This window comes from Pinus tabuliformis, chromosome 7 (assembly GCF_031772625.1).
Source record: "Pinus tabuliformis cultivar Carrire ecotype Pingquan chromosome 7, CPIR1, whole genome shotgun sequence".
Classification (NCBI taxonomy): Eukaryota; Viridiplantae; Streptophyta; class Pinopsida; order Pinales; family Pinaceae; genus Pinus; species Pinus tabuliformis.
This window is the reverse complement of record NC_142293.1, coordinates 856,883,261-856,905,074: the sequence shown is the minus strand read 5'-3', so window position 1 is coordinate 856,905,074 and position 21,814 is coordinate 856,883,261.

Genomic DNA, 21,814 nt, shown 5'->3' with positions numbered 1-21,814 from the left:
GCCTTCCCATCCTCTGCTTTACATCAATCAATAACCATCCATCAATGATATAAATAATAACATATACACAACAAAGGCCAAATATGCACTTGTTGTATACCTATTTCTAGGAATCATCTGACCTTACTAGTGCAAAGAGCTCACCCTGAAAAAGTAGCATCCACTTGGAATTTACAACACCAATCAAAATATGAAAATCCTTTTAATCAGTAAAATCTCTAACTTAAAATAAAAGTGGACTAGAATTGAATGTTATATCAACCATGTCAAGTAACTAACACCAGGTGTGAAATAAAAGCCATGCATATTGGATTAGCAAAATAAATGATGTCATAAAGCTCAAAATCAAACAGATGACTTACAGCTAAGAAACCCAAATAAATGACTTACAACTAAGACACGAGGTTGCCCTTTCAATCATGTCGTTAAATAAATCTTCTTTATGTCACATACCATTAAACTTTTTCTGATACTAGGTGGAAGTGGTATTGTAACATTAACCTCTAATAAAGTCTGTGCCCACAACTAGTTCTCAAGATCTGCTCCATTACTAGAATTTGGGGCTAGATAAGATACATGCAAAACCCATCAACATGAAAATGAAATCTACATCCTTGTAAAAAAATAGGAGGAAAAAAATCCACAAATTGAAAAAGACTGTAGGATAACTCATTCCTACAACATGATTATCATGTCATGAACAATAAAAAGGGAAATCAAGAGAAATGTATTTTTTGCCACATTTTGACAATCGTTTCTTTTGCATATTCTATGAACAATTGATGAAAAATTTCCCTTTGGGCAAACCTGTCACTATGTTTTAACGAGCCTAGCGATAGTGAAACTTGTTCTTGTCTGCATGGACAAGTTTGTCGCTATTGTTTTAACCAGTTTAATGACAAACATAACTCAGACCTTTTCAATTTTAGAGAGTCTAAAAAGAGACAAAAAGGCAACCCCAATAGTCCTTTTTCGTAATATAATCCCTTAAGTCCGAAAAAGTATAAAATAATACAAAAGGGATGACTTTTCGATAGTTTTAATGAACCGAACAAGACAAGCGCTCTTTTTGTGTAATGATCCCTCAAGTCCAAAAAGATTAAAATATAGAGGAGGTATGGCACTTCCAATGACTTTAATGAGCTGGAGAGGCCAATTGCTCGACAATATTTTCATATTTTACGAGTCAGATGAAAAGATCTTAAAGGAGACTCGTTTTTTAGGAACGAGTGATGTTTTTAGGTAGCAGCTGGTTCCAAGTAAGGTTTGGAACTTTTTTAATCACGGCAGTGTAAATAAGGTGGCTAATAGAATCACTCGTCATCAATGTTCCTCAAAAGTGTAAACAATCAAATGGAGGCGTATGATCAGCTAAAAAAGAGTGGAGGTGATGGTAAGAACATGACCAAGGTTCAAAAGCTGATTGTTATGTGATCGCAAAGATTATTTACTGAAGGTGGGTTCATTTTTTAATGAGCTTAAACTCTGGGGGAACATTTTCTCATTGCTAGGTTTATTTTTTAACGAGCTTGAACTTCGCGTAAACCTGCTCGTGCTAGTCGTATAATAAGGATTTCTCTTATCAGTAGGTTCATTTTTTAGGGAGCTTGCCCATCGAAACTTTGCTTCGAAGCCTTTTGTATGCAAGCTAGGAACAACCAACCTACAAGGTTAAAGGGTTGAGAGCCTACAAACTAAGAAAATAAAATGTCGCTTTTCACTTGCATGCAAAAAGTTTTGCATGCCCCCAGGTATAAAGAGAAGTAGTGTAAATCACAGCGGGACCCTTTTCCAATCTTAGCCCATTTTCCTAAACGGACAGGGGCGTCAGACTAGTCATAAATCCTACGCAGAAAGCTACCTTCTCTCTAGGGTTTTCCTGCCAAAGTAGACTAGGGCACATGCCCCCTGGGCTTCAGTCACAATCACCAAATCACTCGCACTCATCAGGTAGACGGACTGGAGATTGATGAGACATTCCTTGTGCAAAAAGACCAGTTAGGGATGGCATTTGACTAGTAGCTATGTTGAACCAGGGAATGAAAGCTAGTCAACTGGGTGGACCACACTGCCTTCATATGGAAAACACATCACTCGAAAGAGGAAACAATAGCTCCCATGTTGTAAATGTAGTCACACCCAAGGGGTAGATTGTAATCTAGAGGCCCTTGGACTACCATCATGTTTAGATGAACGGTTTTCCTTCTCAAAGTTATAAGCAAATTTGGAAGGATCCCTAACGGTCGACTGGTTCCTTTGTTGAAGCCTGTCAGATTTCGAATCTTAGGTAGAAGTGATGGCGAACCAAGCGCTTTCCAAGCAGTTGAAGAAAGGATACTCACAGAAGCCCCTTCATCTATGATAGTACCAACCATGATCATTCTGTAAGCTTGTACTATGATTCAGAATGGTACATTAGATGGTAGGCGGGGTCTCCCTAGTAGATTCCAATCGAAGGAAACGACTAGATTGCTTGGAGGTGGGACCGAATAAACGGCTGGATAAATCTCTAATGAACTTCCTTCCTATGGTAAAGGAATGGGTAGATTGCCCCCATGTTCATCGAATTCTATGTTAACGAAAAGAATTTGAACGGTGTCGTTCTCATCCTCTTTGGTGACTGTATCATCTGAAGGTGGACCTTCTAAAAACAAGACTGGGTCAACTTCCGTCTCGACCTGTTGACTTTGGTTCAATGTGGACTCAGAGGGTTTATCTTCAATGATAGGTGCTTCGACTGACAACAAAGGTGTGTCAGTCGGATTTTCAACTAGCAATGGACTCGGCAAGAGTTTCTCGTATCCAAGAGGAAGTCGTTTCAAGGAAGCAGGATGGTTATCCAAGACTCTTTTAGCTTCGTCCAAGAAGGGACAATGATGGAGGGCATGATTTCCTTCACACAGCCTACAAGGAAATCTAGATCTTCCTTTTTGTCCATTGACTTCATTTTCACTAGTTGATGGTGTGCTCTCAACATGATCATCAGAGGTTGAGGACACCGGATTGTGCAAGCGAGGAGACCAGTCCCTCAAGATCCATGGGATGCAGGGACAATCTTAATGATAGTGGTCTCCCTTGCAAATGACACATGGATATTTAGGTTTGGAAGGTGCGGTGTGTGGATTTTTGCCAGACGATGCATGGTTGCCCCCTTTCACCATTGGCTTCTTCTTCTTCTCCTCCTTCTCTTTCTTCTTCTTCTCAGTTACTTGGCTTTTAGCGTTACTAGATTCACCAAGAAAAGAGGAAGAAGGAGAGGGAGAAACAAACGAAGTAGAAGGTGGGGGAGCGACTTTAGCATCATCTGGTTGTTGATTTGATTATTGAGGAATTACAGTGTTTTGAACGACAGAGGTTGAAAAAATCCATACTGGCAGGCTGATTTTGAGCCTTGGAAGGGACAATGTAGCCATGTGTGGAGCACCAACATCTCCCCAAGGGGAGAAAGGACTAGGATTTCCCCAAGGGGAAATCCTTGATTGATAGACTCCATTTTCTCAACCTAAGACCAACAAGGGAATAGTGACGTTATTCCGATTAAAATAAATTTTATGACGCTTTGACACAACTTTCTTTTTCAATTTTTAAGAGTCGAGAAAAATCTAAAGATGACTCTAGTCGCCTTCGATTTTGAATGAGCCTGAAGTGACAAGCACTCAGATGGACCTTTTCTTTTAAGGAGTCTAAAAAGGAACGAAAGTGACTACTTTGGAAATCTAGACAGAGGGAATACCAAACCAATCACAAAACTGCACAATAATTTTTACGGTACGGCAGTCAATCTTCCCGAATGTTGTGTTCAGTGCATTACGATCGATAGGGCAGCAGACACGGCTTCCTAAGGATAAAGGATATAGCCTATTGTGGTCTCCCAATATATACTCAACGGTACGTGGGAGCACAAGTCCGTACTGGCACTTCTCGTATCAAAGAGGAGGAATCACCCAACCTACGATGAAAACGATAGTTACCAGGCTTTACGATGCCGAAATACGTCTCTAGCCTAGACTTCTAAATGTTGTGTGTTAGGTTCCAAAGCGTTTTTATGTTCATTGAGGTTTATTTTACAGTTGATCTTTCTTAAGAAATTTGCCTTTGAGGTTCACCGCGTGATGTAAACAATGTAAACTTTGAAACGGGAACTATAAACTCAAAACGAGAACTCTGCCCAAAAAACCCCGAAAAAACATGAAAAATAGTGCTAAAAACGAAAAGTGTGTATACTAGAACGATGGTTTTTTTTTAGGGTCAATTTTGAACATGTTTTAAAAATGGCAGTGAGAATGAATTTTTTGTGCAAAAATTGTGCAAAAACCAGCCTGAAAATGAAAAGTGCTAATAATGGAATGATGGATTTTTTTTTTAGGGTTAATTTTCAACATTTTAAAAAAATGCCAGTAAAACCAAATTTTTATGTGCAAAAATTGTGAAAAAACACCCTCAAAACGAAAAGTGTTGATGCTCGAATAACATTTTTTTTTTTTGGTAAATTTTCAACATTTTGAAATAATGGTGTAAAAGATTTTGTTATGACTCTGAAAAACATTAAAATTTCAAAAAAATAATGAAAACATAAAATTAAAAATAAAAACAATGAAAAAAAACACAAAAAAAGGTTTAAAAAATACCAAAACGTAAATAAAAATATATATTAAAAAAAAAAAAACAATGTTAACCTATAAAATATAAGAATTAAAAAATAAAAAAATTAAAGAAATAAATAATAAGAAAAACATATTTTCAAAAAAATATCATTTTTTTTAATGTGGTAAAATATAAAAAATTTGGAAAAAAAATAAAATAAAATAAAATAACTATAAAATTATGTAAAAATAGAAATTTTAAAAAAGTACTAAGAAAAACTAAAAAATTAAAATAAAATTAAAAACAAACTAGATTAAAAAAATAGAAAAATAACAAAAAAACGAAAAAAAAAAAAAAAAAACTACAAAAATTAAGATTAAAAACATTTTCAAAAAACCCTAAAAAACAAAAATATGCTGAAATTAAAAATAAAATAAAAACTCGAAAAACAATTAAAATAGTAGAGTTTAGGCTTCTGTGATCCATATCAAGTTTACAAAAGATTCTTCGGCGCAGATCACATGAAACATCATTTGTCGACGCATTTCGAACCAACCAGTGTGGTTCATCGTCAGGACAAGTTGAAGAAACAGATCCAGCTTAGCAAGTTAAATAGACAGAGCAGAGCCTCCACCGGCTAAAGAGACCAACAGCTACTTTTGACTAGGTACCTAGGTCAAAACCCTTTTTAATAATTAAAGGGAAAAAATTACCCTAGGGGAACCAAAAAATATAATTTAATGATAATAGTTAGTTAAAAATATTAAAAAATAATTAAAATATTAATTCATGATACTAGTTAGTTAAAATAAATAGTTAAAAATTATATTTAAGGAAAAGAATTTTACTAGGGGGACCAATCCCTTAAACCAAATTAAATAAATTAATTTAAAGATAATAGTTTGTTAAAAATATTAATAATCCAAAAATAAATAAATAAAAATTTATTTCAGGAAAATACCCTAGGGGGACCAAAAATAAATTAATAGAACTAATTTAATCATAATGGTTAGCTAAAATATTAATAAATAAAAGAAATGCTAGTTAAAATAATTCATAAAAATCATTTAATGATAATAAAAATATTAATAAATAATTGAAATGTTAGTTAAAAATAATATATAAATAATAAGTTAAAAATTGAATTTTATAAAAATAATAAATAATTAAAATTGGTAATAAAGGTAATATTAAATGGTAAGTTAAATTATAATAGAAATGCTAGTTAAAATAATTCATAAAAATCATTTAATGATAATAAAAATATTAATAAATAATTGAAATGTTAGTTAAAAATAATATATAAATAATAAGTTAAAAAATTGAATTTTATAAAAATAATAAATAATTAAAATTGGTAATAAAGGTAATATTAAATGATAAGTTAAATTAGAGAAATTAAAACAGGATTATTCTTATGAAAAAAATAAAAATAAAAATAAATAAATAAATAAAATATATAAATAAATAAATATAAAATATAAATATAAATATAAAATATAAAATATAAAAATATAAAAAATATAAAAAAAATAAAAAATAAAATAAAATAAAAATAAAAATAAAAAATAAAATAAATAAATAAATAAAATAAAGATAAAAATCAAAAAAAAAAAAAAAAAAAAGATAAAAATAAATATATATATATATCTATATATATATATATATATATATATATATATAATTTAAAAAAAAAACGGACGACTAGGTCAAGAGAGCTGGGACCCAACACCGACTGATCTTCCAGCCATCATCTCTATTGAGATTATTCGGCCTCTTTTCAATCTCAAGCGCCTCCCTAAATTTCCGATGATGGAAGTGCGAAACCTTAGCAATAACACTAGCTTCCTCAATACAAACATGATGATTGGTTTTCTCAGCATGCTCAGCTAAAGCGGAAGACTTAGTTTGCCTATGCCTAAGGTCTGTTGCATGCTCACTAATCCTTTGATTTATGGAGCGACCAGTTTCCCCAATGTAGGGGGTCCCACAGGAACAGGGGATCAAGTATACCCCTTTCATATATTTAGGGTCGATAGGATCCTTCGCAGATCGGAGGGACATGCGAATGGTGTTCAGGGGCCTGAAGGTCACAGGGACACTATGCGTCCTGAGAATCCTACCAATCTTATCAGTGGTCCCCTAAACATACGACAGATGGACACCTGGAACTCGCTCCTTTGGTGCTTGCTGGGACAACGAATTCTTGGAAGCTTTAAGGAAAGCCCTCTGACCCATGAATCACGCCTAGGATCTATGGTCTCCCCTAGATTCACAAGGATGGGGCTCCCTTGAGGCCCATTGTCAACACCATTGGTGGTCCTACCTACCTTCTTGCTAAGTTCCTGGCGTTAAAGCTTAAGCCCTTGGTTGGTCGTACGGAGTCCTTCGTAAAAGACTCTGCTTCCTTCGTTAGGGAGCTCAAGGACATCAAGCTGGACCCTGGGGACATTCTGGTTAGTTTTGATGTTGTTTCCCTCTTCACTTGCATCCCTATTAGTGAGGCCATGGAGGTAATCAACCGCCTAACAGATCCTGACACTGCTAAGTTAGTTGAGATCTGTCTCACTTCTACGTTTTTCTGTTTTGAGGGAGAGTTCTTCGAGCAAACCTGCGGGGTTGCCATGGGCTCACCCCTTTCCCCTGTCGTTGCTAATCTTTTCATGGAAGATTTCGAGTCCAAGGCTCTAAACTCTTCCCGGCTCTTGCCAAAGCTTTGGAGAAGATTTGTGGATGACACCAATGTTATCTGGTCTCACGGCCAAAAAGAATTAGATCTCTTCTTCAATCATCTCAATAATCAATCCTCTGCCATTAAGTTCACTATGGAGCAGGAGGTCGATGGTTGCCTTCCGTTCCTCGATATTCTTATTTCTAGGAACAGTGATGGTTCCCTCGGCCACCAAGTTTTTCGGAAGAAAACGCATACTGAACAGTATCTTCATGCCAGTTCCCATCATTTCCCGACTCAAAAGATGGGTGTTCTCAATACCCTTGCTACTCGGGCTCTAAGGATCTCGGATAAGAAGAGTTTTGAGAAAGAAAAATCCCATCTCCTTGATGTCTTTGTTGAGAATGGCTATAGTAGATTCATGGGTCAGAGGGCTTTCCTTAAAGCTTCCAAGAATTCGTTGTCCCAGCAAGCACCAAAGGAGCGAGTTCCAGGTGTCCATCTGCCGTATGTTCAGGGGACCACTGATAAGATTGGTAGGATTCTTAGGACGCATAGTGTCCCTGTGACCTTCAGGCCCCTGAACACCATTCGCATGTCCCTTCGATCTGCGAAGGATCCTATCGACCCTAAAGATATGAAAGGGGTATACTTGATCCCCTGTTCCTGTGGGACCCCCTACATTGGGGAAACTCGTCGCTCCATAAATCAAAGGATTAGTGAGCATGAAGCAGACCTTAGGCATAGGCGAACTAAGTCTTCCGCTTTAGCTGAGCATGCTGAGAAAACCAATCATCATGTTTGTATTGAGGAAGCTAGTGTTATTGCTAAGGTTTCGCACTTCCATCATCGGAAATTTAGGGAGGTGCTTGAGATTGAAAAGAGGCCGAATAATCTCAATAGAGATGATGGCTGGAAGATCAGTCGGTGTTGGGTCCCAACTCTCTTGACCTAGTCGTCCGTTTATATATATATATATATATATATATATATATATATATATATCTATATATATATATATTATTTTTTTTTAATTTATCTTCTTTTTTTTATCTATTTATTTATTTATTTATTTATTTTTATTTTTTTTTATTTTTTTATTTATATATTTTTTTATTTTTTATTTTTATTTTTATTTTTTTCATAAGAATAATCCTATTTTAATTTCTCTAATTTAACTTACCATTTAATATTACCTTTATTACCAATTTTAATTATTTATTATTTTTATAAAATTTAATTTTTTAACTTATTATTTATATATTATTTTTAACTAACATTTCAATTATTTATTAATATTTTTATTATCATTAAATGATTTTTATGAATTATTTTAACTAGCATTTCTATTATAATTTAACTTACCATTTAATATTACCTTTATTACCAATTTTAATTATTTATTATTTTTATAAAATTTAATTTTTAACTTATTATTTATATATTATTTTTAACTAACATTTCAATTATTTATTAATATTTTTATTATCATTAAATGATTTTTATGAATTATTTTAACTAGCATTTCTTTTATTTATTAATATTTTAGCTAACTATTATGATTAAATTAGTTCTATTAATTTATTTTTGGTCCCCCTAGGGTATTTTCCTTAAATAATTTTTTTTTATTTATTTTTGGATTATTAATATTTTTAACAAACTATTATCTTTAAATTAATTTATTTAATTTGGTTTAAGGGATTGGTCCCCCTAGTAAAATTATTTTCCTTAAATATAATTTTTAACTATTTATTTTAACTAACTAGTATCATGAATTAATATTTTAATTATTTTTTAATATTTTTAACTAACTATTATCATTAAATTATATTTTTTGGTTCCCCTAGGGTAATTTTTTCCCTTTAATTATTAAAAAGGGTTTTGACCTAGGTACCTAGTCAAAAGTAGTTGTTGGTCTCTTTAGCCGGTGGAGGCTCTACTCTGTCTATTTAACTTGCTAAGCTGGATCTGTTTCTTCAACTTGTCCTGACGATGAACCACACTGGTTGGTTCAAAATGTGTCGACAAATGATGTTTCATGTGATCTGCGCCGAAGAATCTTTTGTAAACAATTAAAATTTTAAAAAAATACATATTTTCAAATTAAACATCATTTTCAAAAAAACATTAAAATTAAAAAAAGCTAAATATATTTTTTATATTTTTTAAAATAACACTTAAAATATATATATTTTACAAATATATATATATATATATAATTAAAAAAAAAAAAACATTTAAAATATATATATATATATATATATATATATATATATATATATATATATTACAATAAACATATTTAACAAAACTTATTTTTTATTTTAAAAAAATAATTTTATCAGCCATTGTCCCCACAGGCAGCCGGGCAGTGGCTATTCGATTCCGAGAATCGAATAGCCACTTCCCGGCCACCCCCATGGGCGGTTGGGCGGTGGCTATCCGATTCTCAGAATCGGATAGCCACCACTCCGCTGCCTATGGGGGTGGCCGGGTAGCCACCACTCAGCCGCCTGTGGGGGTGGCTGGGGGGTGGTGATCTGATTCTCAGAATCGGATAACCACCGCTCGGTCGCCCGTGGGGGTGGCCAAGCGGTGGCTATCCGATTCTAAGAATCAGATATCCACCTCAAGGGCGGTCAAGGGGTGGTTATCCGATTCCGAGAATCGGATAGCCACCGCCTGACCGCCGGTGGGGGTGGTTATCTGATTCTTGGAATCGAATAGCCATCACTCGACCGCCGTGGGGGTGGCTATCCGATTCTTAGAATCGGATAGCCACCGCCCAACCACCCGTGGGGTGGTCGGGCGGTGGCTATATGATTCTCAGAATCAGATGGCCACCGCTCAGCTGCCCGTGGGGGTGACCGGGCCATGGTTATCCGATTCCGAGAATCGGATAGCCACCCCCATGGGAAATTGGGCGGTGGTTATTTGATTTCGATTACGGGAACTGATACTGTTATGCGTTCAATATTCGTAATATGTGATTTTCGCATTAATTTTTAGGTTAATCATTATTTTTTGAAGAAAAAAGAAGTGATTATTATTATTTTTTGACATGAAATTCATAAAAAATACTATTATTTAACCATTTTTAGTTAAAATTTTCATATAAAAATTGTGATTTTGACATGTCAATTCTAGCAAAAAATTATCAAAACATGTAGTTTTTTAGTTATACTTATGTAAAAAATGATTATTTTTATGTCCATTGATAAAAAATAATTTTTTTTAGAAACAATTATTTCATGTAGATTGAAAAAATAATTAAGGATGTATAAATATGTAGAATATCGAAAATTCAAAATATCAACCTTCTAATTTAAAAATGCATAACAATAAAACCTCACTACAAAAAAAAAAAAATAAAAATAAAAACAAGAAAATATGAAGAAAACGACCACTTCAAAAATTATTAAATTTACAAAATAATTATTTACATTTCATACATTAGAAAATTTAAAGTAAAAAAATAGGTCTTTTAAAAAAAGGGTCTGATGCAGAATTACCACTTTTTTAAATCAGCATGAAAATCACTACCATTCGAAAACGCAATGTACATAAAAATATTAAAGTGCCAAAAACTATGTTCTAAAAAAAACATGTGTGTTCTGCATCACCCCTTTTCAAAATCAGGTCACTTTTTTTCTATCTCTACAAAATGGGTAATAGTATCAGTTCCCGTTTCAAAGTTTACATTGTTTGTAGATATACAATTCCTAAATGTGCAATCTAGGATGATAAACAATCGTTTACTTTCTTCTAGCAATAAAAATCCTAGCTACTAAGGAAAGAGGAATGAAATTCTTTCAACATAGAGCAGAGAGCACACACTAGATGCACTTTTCCTAAATCAATTATCACATGCAGTCTAAATGCAAATGCACATGCATGTATTTGTTTTTCAGTTTCCTTAATGTGAGAATGACGAAAAGAAAACTAAGTACAGATCTGAATCATTTTCTTTCAAAGCAACAGTACTGACAATTTTTTCTTCAAAAAACGAAAGGAAGACTAAGACGACACTTTGCGATTTCGAATTCAAAAAACGAAAGGAAGACTAAGACGACACTTTGCGATTTCAAATTCAAAAAACGAAAGGAAGACTAAGATGACACTTTGCAATTTCGAATTTAAAATTGCTTTCGACACTTGAAATACTATTAATTCAAATCAAATACAATGGCAAAAGTGTAATCGACTATCTAAAAGAGGAAGATTTTATGACACTCTTTTTCTTGACTAAAAACGACACTTGCGACACTTTCAAATCAGAAGATGACAGTTCGATTAAGCTACTATTTGCAAAGGAGAACTGTAAATGGTGAAAAATACATAAAAAAAAAAATCACAATTCCTTATAAATGGAGTTTGAATAATGCAAATGAATAAGGTTTCAACAATAATATACTAATCATAGACAACAAAACTACTGAATAAAGCTAAAGACAATGAAGAAAAAACCAAAATCTGGAGGCAGAAACAGTTTTACTCAATCATCGCACTTGTAACACAGGGAAACAGGGATGCATCTCACCTACAACACACGGGAGGTGCGATGCATCCAGATTGCCAATGAGAGGGATGGTCCAGGGACGAGACTGAGCTTGGTTTTCACTCACAGTTTGCAGCTAAGTTCAAGGATTTAGGTTGAGTGAATGATTGTCAATAAATACAAAGTATAGGGGCTGATCTAATGAGGTTATTTGAGCTACCACCAGGGCACTTAGGATGTTTGCAAGTTAGATATTCAGTTCATAAACTAACCTGGAGATTGACTGAAACAGCGTTGAGCTACTTTGCAGTTGCATAGAAAAATCAGTTCGAAGGCTAGCCGGCTTAACTTCAGGCTCCGTCTGTGGTTTATAAAGCAAACAACAGTAACAAAACAAATAAAATATTTGCTCCCCAGTGGATTCGCCATTTTGTTATTGGGAAAACTATTGTCCATTCAGAGCTGCTAGTCCCACTAAGATGGGTATCTATCTTAGAAACAAACAAACTAAAGTTACTTGTGTTTTCCTTTATGAGAGATAGATGAGAGAGAAGCAAAGAGTACCAACCTCAGTCTTTCTCTAGTCTCCTTGCTTGTTTCCTCTCTCCTTTGATAGAGCTTTCTCCACTCCTTTCTCACTTGTCCTGCTTCAAAGAACACCTGTAGAGTCAAGGCAGCAAAGTACCATCAAAGCACATAGATCTATAACCATAAACAATGTAGGATCAGATGTACATTAACCATACAAATGCATATAAAATTCAAGATTCAGAGATATACAAACATATGGAGGAAAACTCAAATAGCTTTATTGATAGAAGAAGTAGAAGAGAGGATTACAACCAAGCTATCTGATGCAGCATCATCCTCCCAGCATGAAAGCCCTCTTCACCTCATACAAAACAAGATCACCCAACAATACAATGTCTTCAAAGAGAAACCAACAGCACTTCCTTACAAATTACAAAATTCCAGCCTCTGGATCTCTAGGATGAGGGATCCATATATAGATGTTTGCAGGAGAGTGAGTCAGCTTCTGGGATTTTGATTAGTGTCATTTCACTGATAGTTCTTGGTTCCACTTGGAGATTTCATGATCTCCTACTCATCCCTGGGAAAATTCAGAGAGGCAAGTGTCATATGAGCAGTTTCTAGAAGATTCTTTGAGTTTTCACCTAGAAAATTGCTTCTGCCATTTTTCTGCTCTCACTCATCGCACCCTACAGAAGGACTTTTCAATATGCATCGCACCCCCTATGTGTAACAGGTGAGATGCATCACACCCTCAGCATGGAGCAGTCTATGTGGTCCAGTTTTGACCAGTTATGAGTAGTTTTTCAGGGAGAACTTCTGGGAAATGATGTAATCAGCTGACCTTGTTCCTTTAGGGTATGAAACAACACTTTTAGGGGTTTAGAAACCCTTGGTTTATAGACATATGTGATTGGGGTTGCAGTTCCCAAATATGTCTATAACAATGTGGATCCACCCAAGATACAATTCATTTGGGATTAGCCAACCCTAACCACTCTAACAGAGCTCCACAAATTTCGGGGTCTTTCCAACTTCTACCACAGGTTCGTGTTGGGATTCTCTCATATCACTTGGCCTTTGAGTCAAGTCACCAAGGGAGGAGAGAAAGAAAAGTTATTTCAGTTTGAATCCCAACAAAAGGCGTTTACTAAGTTGAAGCATAACCTCTTCTCGATACCATTTCTCACATTACCAAACCTGCAACAACCATTTGAGATCGAGAGAGATGCCTCTGACTATGCTATTGGTGTAGTTCCTACTCAGCAGGGGTATCCAGTGTCATATCACAATGATACACTTTCAAACATTGTCTAAAAGTATCTGACCTATTACAAAAATATGTATTCCATTGTGCAGGTCTACCGACAACGGAAGCATTACATTATGGGGAAGGAAACAATCATCCACACATCCCATCGACCCCTGAAATTCATATAGACACAAGGGATGTTGAAGAATGATTGCCATGAGAAATGGTATACATACCTACAACAGTTACATTTGAACATTAAGTACAATAATGGTAGCACCAACAATGTTGCATACTTCCTCAGCCAACGGCTGATCATGCGCTGACCATTATGCTCGAATCTTGTGGGCCTAAGACTGCGGGGTGGCAACTTCTTTACAAAAGCTATCTCGAATTTGGAAACACATACTACATGCCCCTAGGAAATTTACTAGATATTCACTGTTAGAAGTTGTAGTCCTCAGATAGATCTTTCTAATGAGGTATCGTGCGTGTCAAACGGATATCGTATGCCAAAGTTACAACCCCGGGAAGTTGATGTACCAACTTACCCTAGCGGGGCCCATAGTTTGGCATTTCATTTCCTAAGGTTAGGTTTTTGTATGTTTAGGGTTTTCCATTGTTTCTCAATAATAAATAGGCCTTCAAGCCTCATTGTAATAGAGTTCAAAGGCATGTAGCCACCACATATCTTCTCAAAATTAAGCTACCATCGCTCAAGATAGATTATTTCCATTATGTATGTAAGCATATTTCAATTCTTTGATATTAATGAAACGAAGTGTTATTTCCATTGCATCTCTGTGTTTATGGTTATATTTGTAATTTGTTGTGTTCTTGTTTAAATTCAGATCAGTGGTATTAGAGCGGTCTACTCTTTCTCGATCCTTCTTTGTAAGTCGCTAACAAGGTCAAGGTATAAGGAGTTAGGGCTCGATCTAGTTGAACCTTTGCAAGATCAGACTCGCAAATCCCGATGGTCACCCATGGGGGAAGAAAAGAAATATGAAGGAGCAGGAGATCCTATCAAAATATTGCTCAAGGAGGCCCTCGAGAAACAAAGTAACGCGATGATGGATAAATTTACCCAAATCCTTCAACAATTGCCCACTAATGATGCATCCACATCTAACGGCCACTTTGGAGGCGCCACTCCTTTTAAGGTACAAGTCAACTTTGACATTCTCATATTTGAGGGAAAAATAGATGCAAATGTCATAGATAAATGGTTAAATCTGCTAGAAGGATATTTTTCTGTTCATATTTTTCTAGCCACGAAAAGATTGCTTTTTGTCTTCTCAAAGTTGCTCCCCATGTCAAGGACTAGTGGGAAACATATTATGAGCAGAAGGATGAAAGTATGCCTTCATTGTTTTCAACTACATCCACTTGGAATTCATTCCGAGATGCCATCAAGGAGCAGTATTATCATGTCGGGAGCTATGAGGATAAATACATAAAGTGGACCACACTACGGTAGGGAAGGGACCAAGACATGTCGGAGTTTACCAATGTTTTTCATACCCTTCACATGAAGTTGGGTGTCAAGGATTCTGAGAAAAATTTGGTACTCAAGTACCATGGCTGCCTACACCGATACATCCAAGATGAGATGGAGTTCCTGGACATATCCTCGCTCGGCACAACATACCAATACACTGTCAAGATCAAGTAGAATATTAAACCGAAAAAAGAGAGACTTTAGATCTGTGAATTAGAAGCAAGGGAAAGGTGCCCCCAAACTGCAAAACAAAGGACAAAGCCAAGGCAGGGTATCCCAAGACAACCCACCAAATATGCAAGCAAAGAACAACACCGTGAGGCCAAAGAAGGACACGGGAAAGTGGTGTGAGTTCCATAAGATCTCCACTCACCACACAAGTGAGTGTCAGACCAAGTAGTCATTGGTGGCCGAGCTGAAGGCTTCTAAATCAGATGTATGTTTTGATTCTGAGTTAGAACCCGACATGGGCAATGACAAAGGGAAGTGGATTATCAATGTTGAGCCCAACGCCACTATTTCCACCACAAAAATCCAAAAGGAGGAACCTGAAGATACAGAGGAGGAGGAGCGCCTCTTCCACTCCCAGTGTGGGTAAAGGGTTCCTTGCTATAGTTCATTGTCGACTGTGGGAGCCAAAAGAACCTCATTTCAGCAAATTTTTTGAAGTGTCTAGGCTTATCGACCAAAACACACCCACAACCGTACACCATCAGGTGGCTTCACCAAGGACATGATCTCTGCGTCAACCAATATTTCCACCTTCCATATAACATCAAGCCCTTCATGGATGAGGTATTATGTGACATTTCTCCTCTTAATGTTTGCGATGTATGATTAGGCCAACCATACTTGTGGAAGAAACATGTTGTGTATGAATCAAGGCCTCATGTTGTTATTGTTACCTTGGGAAATAAGTTGTACATGATACTGGAGGTAGCACCGCCTATCGCCATCTCTTTGGTTACTGCAAAACAATGCAGTAAGATCATTTCCAAAACCGGGAAAATTTCTTTCCTCGTGATACGCCCTCGGGGAAAGAAGAATATGGTAGCCATGACCTCTAAATAGGGCCCCTCCGCACGACAAAAATAGATGGACAAAGTCGTGGAGGAGTACGACAACATCTTAACCTCCCCCGCAGGGGTGCCTCTACACTATTAGGTCAAGCACTCCATCGATCTAACCCTAGTTGCGGTGTTGCCCAATGGACCAATCTATTGATTCTATGTTATAGATAACAACGAAATCAAGAGGCAGATTTAGGAGCTGTTGTAGAAAGGTCACATTTGGCCGAGTGCATCGCCCTATGGGAGCCTGATCATGTTAGTGCAGAAGAAGGATGGGACTTGCAGACTCTGTATTAACTATCGGGTGCTGAACAAGATCATTGTTTAGAATAGGTACTTGATCCCATGGATTGATGACCTTCTGGACCAAATCAATGGGGGGAAATATTTTATCAAGATCGACTTGAAGTCGGGATATCACCAGGTACCAGTCAAACCCTCCGATGTTTGGAAGACTGCCTTCAAAGCCAAGGAGGGCCTTTTCAAATGGTTGGTTATGCCTTTTGGGTTGACGAATTCTCTTGCAACCTTCATGAGGTTGATGGATGACGACTTGTGGCCATTCACAAACTCATTTGTAGTGGTATACTTGGATGACATCCTGATCTTCATCCGGATTTGGGAAGAGCACCTCCACCACATCCAACAGGTTCTCCAAACACTGCGACAACACAAGCTATGTGCCAATTTGGAGAAATGCACTTTTGGCATGACCCAAGTTCAATATCTAGGATACAGTATTGATGAATAGGGGATACATGTGGATCCGTTCAAGATCCAAGTCGTTCGGGATTAACTAGCCCCAACCACTCTGACATAACTTTGCATCTTTCTGGGTCTTGCCAATTTCTACCATATGTTCATGTCAAGTCACCAAGGTAGGAGCAAAAGAAAAATTATTTTGGTCTAAATCTCAACAAAAGGCATTTGCAGAGTTGAAACATCACCTCTTCTTTGCACCAGTGGTCACATTGCCAGACTTGTAACAACCATTTGAGATCGAGACAGATCCCTCTAACTATGCTATTGGGGCGGTCCTTACTCAACAAGGGCATCTAGTGACATATCACAGTGAGACACTTCCAGACACAGTATAGAAGTATCCCACTTATGACAAAGAGATGTATTACACTGTGCAGGCCTACCGATAATGGAAGTATTACATTTTGGGGAAGGAACGGTCACCCACACAAACCACTAACCCATGCAGTTCGTACAGATGAAATGGAAGTTACCGAATGATCACCATCAAAAGTGGTCCACATACCTGCAACAGTTCCATTTGAATATCAAGTACAAGAAGGGAAGCACCAATAATGTTGCAGACTGGCTCAGCTGACCCTCGATCATGGCGTTAACCACCGTGCTCAAATCTTGTTGACACGAGACTTCTGATTGGCCACTTCTCTACAAAAGCTATCACACGGAATAAGTCGATCTTGCGGACAAGATAGACCTTCCTAGAATCTAAAGAAGACCTAATGACAAGCAAACCAACCAGACACTATCTTTCTCTAAATATGCTTTAATAAACAATGGCAAACAAGTGTTTTTAGGGCCTACCTTAGGTCTAACGCAAGTTTTTGGATGCCCTCGCTCCTTTGATCCAAATGAGCTCCTTTGTCGCGAACCTGCAAACACAAACAAGGCAAACAAATTAAATAGCACCTGAAAAGCCAAAATCATAAAATATATTTAACATGAAAGTCAAGGAGTCCATGAAACAAATAACATGAGATACTTGTTGAGAAAAATGAGTTTGATTGTATTAATTCAAAAGAAGAAGAACTTTACAACCTTTGCCTTGACATTGTACAAGCTCCTCCCAGGGTCCAGCAAGAAGTCTCCTCTACTTTGACAAGTTTCACTCACTCCCCAATGAAGCCAAAAAGGTATGTGATCTCTCCTCTTAAGCTCAACTAGGAAGTCTTGATTTCACCAGCATTTACCCTCAAAAATGTTCAGCTTCTAACCTCTCCAGCAACCAGCCCAATGCCTGTATTTATAGTGCAATGGAGGGAGGTTACTAGGTCCTCCTTCAAAGGGATAAAGCCCTCCTTCAAAGGGATAGCTCCTCTCATCAAGGGATTAGCTCCTTCTCTTTTGGGATGCATGAAGCACCTCAGAGCGAACAATCCACGTCAAAATTCCTTCTAGAATCCTCTAGAATTAACCTAAAGTGAGTTTTTTAAGATAAAACTTGCGCCTTTTGACTTTCATAGGGGTCCGCACCTACACCGTTAGGGACAGAGCGGGTAGGTCCGCAGTTTTTGCAAACAGAAGGTGTGGGACCACAGGTGATAGTGAGAGAAAGTGCAGAACTAAAGTTACATTGATTTTTAATGTCTTTCTCTCATTTCCAAAGCTTTATTTGAAGAGCTGAGGTCTAAGACTTGCTTAGGAGGACAGTACAAGTGATGGTAGACCCATACTGACTGCAAATAATCATGGTGAAGATATTTTTGTGTAACAGATTTCCCCCTAAAGTGCGAAGTCTCTAGTAGATGAGGATTTCATTGATCATTTAGGAAGAGTGAAGTACTTTATCATTTCGAAGATCATCTTGTGGACAGCCCGGTTGGAACCTGTAAAAACATTCATTGCAAGATATATATATGAGATCATATCATCATTGAGGTAGGCATTCCCATACTCAGATCAAAACTGACTAGAAAAACTAACTACTGCTCTGATATAGGAATGATCTTGTAAAACATCACAAGTATAGACTCAGGTGGACACAGTATGGACGTAGCCATCTGTTTATGAATAGTCCATTATATAATGAATACAAAATTCCTCACAGCCTGGATTGTGGAAACTATATCCAGGGTCTTCATTTCTACTTCCCGAAACAGTACGATTCTATCCATGCAAATGAATGTGTTGATGTCGAACATGGTAGAAACCACTTGATTACCAGTCAATGATGTAAACTGTTAACAAGTGTGAGAGAAACCACCAGTGATGTCAATGGCTCTCAAAGTACCTAGTACAATCCATGAGATGTGAATAAATGTGTTGATGTCGAACATGTCACGGAATCCTTTGATCGAAAGTCAATGATGTGAATTGTCATCAAAGGCGAGAAACCTGCCATTGAGGCATGTAGATCTCAAGGTACTGACAATTTCTAGATCATCTTTCTAGATAATGAGTTGATGTCGATAGAAAGCGATCCGTCGTAGGCAAGCCCACAACACGAAATCATAGATCAAGTTGAAGAAATTTAGTTGCAATGACTAACTCAGAAATGGTCAAGATGGATGACAGATATTTTGCAGATGAATGGCTTATTGGTAGTGACCTCTTGAACACATAACGATACAACAGATGGTTTGGTGACAATTGACCCAAAGTTAATACCCAGAAACTGGTTGAAGACTTTCAATGTGGTTTGATCAACTGTTAGGCAAAGGATTTCCCAACCCAAGTGAATAAAAGTGTCATGTTCAAGAGTGGTTACAAAGTATGACAAACAGATTCATTTTTCTCTCTTTTCCCCCACCATTTCTGGCAAGTACCTCTTTATTTTTGACAAGCTTGAGGAAGATAACATTTTCTTAATTATAAGCTCATCCTTCGGATGAGTCCAACTTAGTTTAAATTCAAACCCTAAGAAGGAGTGGTTCGTTCCTGTTTGTAATTGAACAGGTCCTTTACTGTGAAATTTTAATGAGTCCAGTATAGGAGAAACTCGGTGTTTTTCAATTTTAGAGAGTCTGAAAAAAACTTAAGAAGACTCCAAGGTTGACCTTTTTCGTAAATTTGTGTCTCCCAAGCCCGAAAAAGTATAAAATAATACTTGAGAGAACTGCTTGATCTTTTACGACCAAAGAGTACTTTTCGTCATTAGTGCCCTTGATCCGAAAAACTAAGAAAGCGATCAATGACACGTCGTTTTATAACCGATATCGAATTTGAAACGACAAAAATCTGGCAATCTTTTCATGTTTTTACGGTCGGAAAAGAGCTGTAAGTGGACCGTCTTTTAATTCCGTTTTAATGAGTTTAAAAGAAACACTCGGCAATCTTTTCATGTTTCAGGAGTCAGAAAAGAGCTTAAAGGTGACTCTAAATGTTTTTTCGTTGAAAATGATAGATTTCGCCTGAATAATCCGTTATCCTGCACAAAAACACAAACATTACTCATACCTGTTTGAAATGGATAAAAATGTCACAAAAATACCTTTTCAAAGTGAAACATAAACAAATTTGCAATTTATTTACTCAAAAAACTTATAAAAAGGGCCTTTGTCAATTCATTTTTACCATTTGAGTTTGGGTGAGAAAATAGTGCTTTTGGTTAGAAAACTTCCCGTGAAGATTGCAGAAAATCCAACCGTCAGAATCAAATGTCGTCTTCTCCAGGTAATCCACATCATCCTACTCTTCATTTTTAACCGTTTCATTTTTTTTTTATTCATTTATTTCATTTTTGGGAGGGTTTTTAGGCACAAAACCCGCGCGCGGGGGCCCGCAGGTTTACCACTGCTGGCCTGCGGACCCCGACTTTTTCTCCATTGGGAAAAAGCTCAGGGTCCGCACCTTCCATGTAGACAAAGTGTGGTCCCACGCACTGTGTCTAACCCGAAGGGTGCGGTCCCCGTCGCAAGGGTTTTTAACCCAAAAATTCTCAAAAATGGACCAATCAAAATGATTTCTAGCAGTTTAATTTATCCTTATGCTTGATGCAGAGAGTACATCATGCTAGATTGGCGTGAACGAGAGCATGAGGACATGGATGCCACCACATGGAATCATCAGCCTTCACTTGATGCTTTGAGGGCGTGCGGTTTGCACAAATTCTGGGCCATTCCTGGCATGAGGGCTCAGGTAGATTTCTTACAGTGGTTGGTTGACAGATGGAGTGTACAGGACCAGTGCTTCTTCATTGGTGGCCACCAGCTCAAAATTGAGCTAGCGGACATATATTTCTTGACTGGTTTGCCTAAGAGAGGCGAAGACTTGACTCTGTTTGGGGCTAGGGCAGGTGGCCAGTCTGTCGATAGCCTCAGGCTAGAGTACTGCAACAACCAAGCTAGAGACAAAGGGATAGACATAAAGACCATATCTCTTCCTGAGCTCATGGTGATTGCGTTCACTGTCACCAGACTTTGCGAGGCTGCCGCATTACATATTGCCACCGGATCCCAGATGCGTATGGCAGTTGATTGCTTTCGAGGCACCATCTTCAACTGGTGCGATGTTGTGTTGGCCAATGTGAAAGGCCAACTGATCAGGGCCAAGAACGGACGACTAAAGACCTTTGGTTATGGGGTTTTGGTTGTGACTTTTGGCCTGGAGAGGGTTCATATGTTGATCCCGCAACACCTTACTATTGGAGCTGGGCTTCCTCGAGAGCCCAAACTGATGCGATGGGTCGCAGTTATGGCCCATCACCTGGATGAGAGGACAGAGGTTGCTCGATTCAAACCTGAGTATTTCCAATGGCTGGAAAACCAGGTCTTTTCTATTCAGGACTTCCCTTATGCTGGGATAGATTTTCGTGGTGACCCAGACATGGTTCTTCCACCAAGAGAGCAGTGGGATGAGTCAGGTAAAATCGTTTTCAACATTTTTCCTATGTTAATTTTTTTGTTATTTTTCCATCATCTCAAAACTGATAGTAAAAAATTTCAAATGCAGATGTGGGTCCATAGTGACCAACTGCTCTCCGGCCTTACGAGAGGAAGCAACCAGTTGC